The sequence below is a fragment of the Plectropomus leopardus genome, chromosome 7, assembly GCF_008729295.1.
Source record: "Plectropomus leopardus isolate mb chromosome 7, YSFRI_Pleo_2.0, whole genome shotgun sequence".
Taxonomy (NCBI): domain Eukaryota; kingdom Metazoa; phylum Chordata; class Actinopteri; order Perciformes; family Serranidae; genus Plectropomus; species Plectropomus leopardus.
In genome coordinates, this window is record NC_056469.1 from 32,203,600 (window position 1) to 32,212,068 (window position 8,469).

Genomic DNA, 8,469 nt, shown 5'->3' on the forward strand with positions numbered 1-8,469 from the left:
GAGGGCAATTTATTTTGGACTTGGACCTGACCTCCGGTGGCCATCTTTTCTTTTTTTTTTTTAACTGCAAAAAAACAGCCTTAATGGTTGATGGGTGGGGCCGGGGGAGAGAGTGTTAGGGGAGGTGAGGGAGTGTGGACAGATAGAGAGGCGAGGTGTCAGGGGTTAACTCAGCGTGTCACCCTGTGTTTGTCAGATTTGACCCTTTAAAACACTGTTAGTCTTTTGGAAGAAGGACGCCTGTTCTTCTATAGTTTCCTTTGCACCGTGACGTTAAAAGCTCGACACCGTATCATTCACTCTCCACTTCTTGACGATTTTAATCCAAAATATTAATCAGAGACTGAAAAACATTCACTGCAGTCAGTTAACATTTTATCAACCAGCTACTACTCTTAAAAAAAAATGACCACGTCTTATTTGAATTTCATGCAACCAATCATTTTATAGGAGAGTTTCCTCAAATGATTTTTTATCTCATTTTGAAATGAAACACCTCACTTCGTCAAATGCACAGTTTGACCTTCAATATGAGGTCATCATGTTTAAACACCAAAAAAAGTTGGCTTTAAAATTACAGTTAATTACTGTAAAACACAACATTTTTTCATGGTACCAAGTCTCTCACGATTGTTAGCATTATTTTAAATAAGTAATCAAAGTTTTTTAGTGCCGAGAGTGACCAGAAATAAATCCCCTGGAAATGGTTTATGACTTAGGATGAAATATTTTAAGCGCCTACACTCGTATCACACATTGTCAGCCTTCATGTCCGTGTCTCACTAAATCATTCTGGCCATAAAAGTGTCATTTTCCAGACGTGAAGTCGGAATAAAAGACGGTAAACAGCCGGGAGTGAAAGAGGAAAGACGTCTTTGCTTTGGCTTCTCTTATCCTCTCTCACTATTATTGTCATATTTAACACAATGAGCTCAAATTAAAGTAAAACATATTTATTTGCCCTCAAATAATTTATATAATGTCTGATACAAAGGCAGACAGTTTCAGACTTAAAATATGAGAAAAAAATCCTGGTCTGTACGTTTGATTTAACAAGGAAATTATCAGAGGTTGAATCACCGGAGATCCCACGATACGATATTATCACGATACTTAAGTCACAATACAATATTATTGCGATTTTGATGCGATATGCTTAGTATTGCTATAACATGTATTCCAATATATTGCCATTTTTTTAAACCTTTTTTTAACCTCAAATTACGCCCCTAAGGGAAAACTTTTTTTTCCTCCAAAATCTTTCATGTCAAATAAGATCTAAGATAAGTTTTTAGTCTGTTCATCTCACAGTGAATCATTTTTATTGCAGCAGACTGGTTTTAGTGGACTGCTATTAATTTTATTATTCTAAGAGGGTACCAAAAGTTGAAATCGTATTTGTAATTTTAATCATTTATATCATAAAAATTTATATTTGGAGCAGTATATTGATACAGTATTGCCACGCAAAAATATTAGGATTCTGTGTTGCATCTTTTTTTTTTTTCAGAGAAATTATGATAAATTTATCATAAAAATCTCCTTTTAGTCCTTTCATTTTAACTTCTCAATCTTATAATTTATATAGAAAACACAATAAAGATATTAAAAATAAATTTCATAAATCTCAATAAAAATTTGAAATGAATAATCTCCTTGCACGTATTTTCTTCCTTCAAATCTGTAAAATCCAAAGCAACAGTGTGACTCATACTGTAAAGTGTATATGGCACAAATTTAAAGTGCACACAGTCCTTATTGAAATTACATGAATTATTAAATTGTTAAAAAAATTACAAGTCTATTGCAGAGTTTTTGTGGCTCGGGCAGATTTTTTTTGTTGTTGTTGGTTTTTTTCAGCTGGACCATCACAATAACTCCACTCTCGTGGATCCGGGTGGACGACACAGGCTGTGCCACAGGCGCTGTGGGCCGCCTGAGAAAGGAAATTAATTCCTCTTTGAGGGAAAATTACTTTAACAGATATCATGGCGGAGGCAGGCTGTAACTCTGCCGGCCCCCCCACCCCTCAAACCCCCGAGTCCCTCCAAAGCCTCGGAAGGCAGCAGAGGCAGCGCAGCAGAGGAAAGCCACCTTAGGTGAGTGAGTGTCAAACTCTTCTACTGTTTACCTTACAAATTAAGGCTATTAGCAGGTTAGCCCCGGCTATATATTTGCTCAGGGCCGCGAGCAGGTATTAATACACACGTGTTTCCAATCCTGTCGCTGCAGTGACGGCCTGTGGTGTGTTTTCAGTCAGTCTTAGTCTTTGCCCCTCGTGAGCTATATGAGGCGAAATATCCCTCTGTGTGAATTAGTGTGTGTTTGTGTGGCTTAAACTCAAATATCGGGCCAATACTGTAATTTTATTGTCACGTTGTCTATTTTGAGATTTCACATAACTTAAATGTGTAATTTAAACATTTTACTCATTTAATTTGGGATTTATTTTTGTCATTTGATTCCGTAAAGAGCAGCAAAATAAATGTCATTAGTTTGGATTCAGTGAGGAGTTTCAGTGTCCCATGATGGTGTGAATGCTTTTTAAGAGGCCTTTCCTGTCAGAGTTGAATAAAATCCAACTGGAAACTTTTTTATTTAATCATGTAACTGATCTCACCTTAAGATATTGTGACTATTTTGGCACAAACTATCAATGACATCACTCTGTACCGGTCTCCAAAAGCACATAATTGTCAAACGTTTTATGTGATGGCATGTTAAATGAAGAGGAGCATAAAAAGGGGTGAGGAGGTTACAGCGGTGAGGAGGTGTAAGTCATAAAAAAGGAGTGAGTGCACAGGAGAGGAGGTGTGTTTCTGATGGCGAGGTCGCAGCGGTGCGTTTTTCACCACAGTAGACAGAAAGTAAAGGTGGACGTGCTGCTCAGCCTGTGGCTGTCAGTCACACGGGCAGGAAGGATTACAGCAAACACAGCTCAGTGCCACTGTCACCAAAACAAACATGCAACTGCCACTTTAGGCCTTTTCTCACATGAAGTTCAAGTGCACACGCTTATTTACTGCATGCTCTGAATTTGGCTTTCTTTGGGAACTAAGCAACATGCACTCCTGGATTTTGTTGTTTTGCAAAAATGCTTTTCTCTTACAGCAGCTATAGACTTCTGCAGAGTTTATCAAAAGAAAATACCACAGAAAAGTAATGTGGCCCCGACATTAAAGTCTCCTAGAAGTCCTTATGAGCTGGAAAACAGCAACACTTTCCTTGAAAGCCCAGTATTTTGCATTTATTAGCAATTTAATAAGTGTTAATAATATTTTTGTCAACAACTCCTCCTGTGGGCACCCTGAAGTCCAGGCTGGTGTATAAACTGATAATTAAGGTAAAATAATAAATAACAGTTATAATGATTTACATGATGTCCTTGTGGCATAAGTTATAACTGTTGACAAATACTGTACATTAATAAACATGGAAATGTTATCATAATACAACCATATTACAAATTGTTACAAAAAGGTATAACTTTGGTTTGACAAGTGGGACATAATAAATCCAAATTAAATCTCAAATTAAATCCTATCCAGGTGACAACAGTGTCCAAAACAAAATCTGACAAATAATCAAGTTGCTCATCATGCTAAATTCTTCAAACATTGTACTGAATATGTTAAATGTCACTCCTTTGTGGCATTTTTCATATCAGAGCAAAATCAGCACCTCAGTTCTCAGCCAGAATCTGCCTGCAGGCCAAACAGTTGCATATTAAACATGATTTTTGTGGTCAAAAGGAAATAATATTTTTTGGAAAGTGGGGATGGGGGGGGCCTTAACAGGACAAAATACATTTGTAATAATATAAATGATCTTTATGGAAGAAGTTATTGTCGACAAATACCGTTCACTTTCAAGTTGCTTTAAAACTACATTATATAACACTTTCTGTGACGCTCATGCATTTTATGCAATTATAGCACTGTATAATAAAATGCCAGATACATGAACTCATGAATATTCAAATGTTCATAACAATAATCATTTCACATTATAAAGCACTTTATAATGACTTATAAGGTCAAGCTTACTGACAATTTCTTTCACAAGGAGCATAGTGTATTTTAATTATTAAAGCTGTCATACATTTTCATTATTTTTTAAAGTTAAAATCCCTGTTATAATGCACTATAATGGGATTATAAATTAGTTTAAGCGGCCATTGTGGGCTTTAAGTAAAGGAATGAAATTTGTGAGATATTATACATTACAGAGTGGTTATAAGTCACTGTCATTAGCCATTGTTGCTTTACGTTAACTTTAGAAATATCATTAAATCTACGCAGGGACAACTCAAAACATTGTTAATTTAATGACTGTGTTTCTAATGCATTATAAAAAGATTACAATGTATTACCACTAAAATAACAATAATAAAATGTAATCCTTTTAAAAAATGTCTAATTAATGTATTACGATGGAAGTTTTAGGAAAAACTGTAATTATGCAACGCTAAAACACATTCAGAATATTTTTTAAAATGCATTATACAGACATTGTCATAGAAACTGTTACCCAATGTTCACATACTGTTACTAAATGCTAAATACAAAGGGTTAAAATAAAGTATGACTGTTATAAGCAGAACCATTGATTAAACCTCTAAAACCCTGCATTTTATAAGTAAAGAGAAGCACGACTGACTATTAGAATATCAACGAAATATTAATTTTATATTAAAAAGTACTCCCAGTCTTAGTCAGATTGTATGAGTGTATGATAACATTTCACTGCCAATCTCTCTGCACTCACTTCCCTAAATTTAACAGGCCCCGATGTGTTATATGCTTTGCAGCAAAGAAGCTTTGATGTCGGCCTCAGACTCGAATATGAGCGTTTAAAAAGACCCAGCGTGTGTGTAATCATTATTAGACATTTTTCTCCTTTCCTCCTTTTTAATTCTCTCTTAGCTAATATGGAAACTTTGCAGAGCGTATAACACTCAGCAAGTCTCTGTAAAGCACGGAGCCAAGTACAGTAGGATCAGAATTAGAAACCCAATATATCCTAAATTAGACTGTATAATAACAAATGTCATCCTGGTAAATGAACAGAAACCTGCAGTGAAGCCTTTAAGAGCTGAGATTCTTTTTTTTGTCACAATTTTGATTTTAATGTATTTTTTTGTTTTCAGATCTATTTTTCTTTAGAAAAAAAAAACTAAAGTCTGCTCTTATGAAATTCTTTTTGGCATGAAATTTAAATTAAACTAAAAAAAACATCTAAAAAATGATGTGTTTTAAGACAAAATCATCCCTGTAAGTTGCTTTTCACTAAAATAAAAATAATAATTTCAACGACAAAGTTTCACAAATAGGAAATATTTGGACTTTTTACATTAATTTCACTTTTTGACTTAATTAAAGCTTTTTATGTGACGACAGAGGACTATCTGAGCGTGCAAATGAGCCTCAGAGATAAATGTTTCCTCGGTTTGATCCTGCAGCTAATAACAGTGACATCGCTTCAGTGTTGAGATGAACATCTGCAGGCGGCGAGGAAACTGTCGTCGCTGCTCGTTTCCTTTCAGGCCTCAGCCGCAGATTTACAGCAGTTGTCAGGAATATTGTCCGTGCGGACGATACGACGGGATGTCAGTGATATATGACGAGGTGAGACAGTAAATGTTGTCTCCGTTTACAGCTCGATTACATGAGGAGAACAGCAGCCTTCTCGAGCGACGGCATGAGAGCATAAAGGAAAATGTTGATAGTTCTGAATGCGTTTGGTATTTTTAAACCCGCTTCTTGCGGCCTGATGTGGACAAAACCATGTGTGTGTTTACTTCTCTGCAATTTGCATGACACTCAACAATTTTCTGTTTGCCTAAGAATGAAAAATAAGTTGTGGGATCAGTTTTCCTTTTTTGAACTGTGGCTTACTTTTTAACATAGGCGTAGATTTGGGGGGGGGGGGGTTCAGGGAACATGTTCCCTTAAATATTTAGAACATGTGCATCTGTCTACTCCCCCAAAAGAAGCAGAGGAATTTTATTTTGACACAATAAAGTGATACATGAAATCATCAATTATGAATTTCCTGGGGGATGCCATTGTTTATATGATCATGTTGTAATAGATATAAAATAAGAATTTTTTTTTTTTGCAACAGAAATGTGAAGTTTCTGTCTTCCCCGTCATCACGTGATGAAGTTATGTTACTTTATCTTACGTGCCATGCAAACGGTATTTTGCCATGATTAAGCCGGTATTTCCCCATAGTGACAAAGGGAGATCGCTGTTTTCATCATCCTGTATATATCGGTCTAAAATTAAAACCATAATAGGTAGAGCATATATTATTTTTGGAGCAGAAAGCTGTGAAAGTTGTGAAAGCATGTTATGACTTTATTACCTTATGTAATCTGATGTGCAGTGCAAACGTAGTATTTTGCTGTAATTGCGCTGATATTTCTAACAGAATTTCCCTGTAACGGCCGCGTGAGATCGCTGTTTGCATAATACTGTGCATATCGATCTTAAATAAAAACCTGATTAGCTCCAACATTCATTCTTTTTATTGTAAAAAGCAAAACATTTTAGTCAATATATTGTATGTTCGTAATGACGTCATTGCATTGCTGCAAAAAAAAAAAAAAAAAAAAATAGTACCAAAGGTATGAATATGAATCCATCGCAACTCCTTTGCACTCTAATTCTAAAAATGAGCATATTTCAAAAACGAAATAATTTACAAAGTTCAAATACTTTGGACTCCTGATTGCTTCTACATAAAAAATCGAATGTTTTATTTTCTTATTTTGTAGAATCTAATTAAAAACATTTTCAATACTTTAATCTATAATTATGTTTTATTGACTGATAAGACCCTTAAGCTCAGGTTGCAGAGATTTAAAGATTTTAGAGATTTGATGATAATCTGAGAAATGGCATCACAATAAGCAAAAGTGGTAATGTAGGCACTGGCGGACCATTTCGGTTGCAGAGTTTAAAGGGTTAAGTTAATAACTTAACTTAATTTAATTTTATCTTATTACTGCTGTCAGGGGAAAGCTTGTAGTACCAGTTTTTGTAATTTGCAGTGAAATTAAAATATTTCTTGCTGCCTTTGGATCATCAAAAATAGAAGACACTTTTTGATTAAGAAATTCTTCACAAAAATCCAAACATCAAGGCAAAAGTCTGTCTGAAAATTTGACATTTCAGAGCTCTAACAGCTCTCACTGATGATACCGTTGTGTCTCCACAGTCTGATTTCCCGCTCTAATAGCACCGTTTAGCACATGGAGTGTGCTGTGCAGCTCTTTGGTGGCCATTTTCTGTGTCTGTAATGGCCACGGACAGCCGGAGTGAGATCATCATCTATAATGGGGGGCGGTTGGAGCTGCCTGGTGTGACGGTTCCCCTCCGCCTCCAGCTTGAAGGCATTGGAGCCTGAGTAGACGTGTGTTGATGCTTTGCAGGGCCTCGCTCGGAGTCAGACCGCACCTCAAACAGCCCGGGGTCGCCCGCACTAAAACCTCCATTTAGATCTGGACCCGGTACAACCGCCAAAAAAACCCAAATGCGGCACCGGCTCCAGCCAGCCACAGTGCTAAGCCCGTTTCCTCCCAGACTAAATTTGTAATCGCCCTCCTTCACTTCGCCCCCTTCACACTCCTCGCCATCTTCAAGGGGAATGGGTGCCAGGCGGGGAACGAATCCAGACTTCTCAATTTGTGAACGGCACCATTAGGGATTTTTATTTGTCCGATTCGTTCGCCCGCCCACCGACCATCTCACCCTGCACGCCACACTTCCTGCTCCACAGCACTAAACGTCCAATAGCTGCGGAGGAGCTCTGGCCACATTGCTTCACTCTGATGGTCCAGCTTCAACATGCTGTTCCAATAAGGCGAATCATTCAGAAGAGTGAAGTCAACCTTTTATGATTTTACGGCTTCCTCCTCTCTTTAGGTTCCTGGGAGTTTCTGGATGATTCCCAGAGCATTTATTCCACTGGGTTACTGTACAGGGGACCGGCCCGCTTTCTGACTAATGTTAAGTCAATGTGTCGGGGCTGGTGAATCTCATTAACACTTAATTCAGACTCAGCGCCATCAGTTTGATTTCTGCAAGGCGTCGTCATGCAGTCGCACCACGGCGGGTCAGTGATAGTGTTTGATTTACAGCTTAGTCTCCTAAAAGACATGTTTTTATGTAGCAAATGTTACTCTAGTTTTCTATTAACATAATGAAGAAATGTTGTTATTAAAGGGACAGTCCACCCAAAGATGATATATACGTCATTTTCCTGTCACCTGTGGTGCTTTTACCAATGTTGAGTGTTGGAGATATCAGCGGTAGAGATAAGGGTTGCCACATTATTATTATTATTAAATTTATTAGAAAGTCCAAAGAAAGTGTCAGCATGGGGGGACTTTTACTTTGTAAAACCTCAGACAGCTATTTTTATTTATCCATTTTTTGTTTAGGTTTTCACTTGGTTTTATTT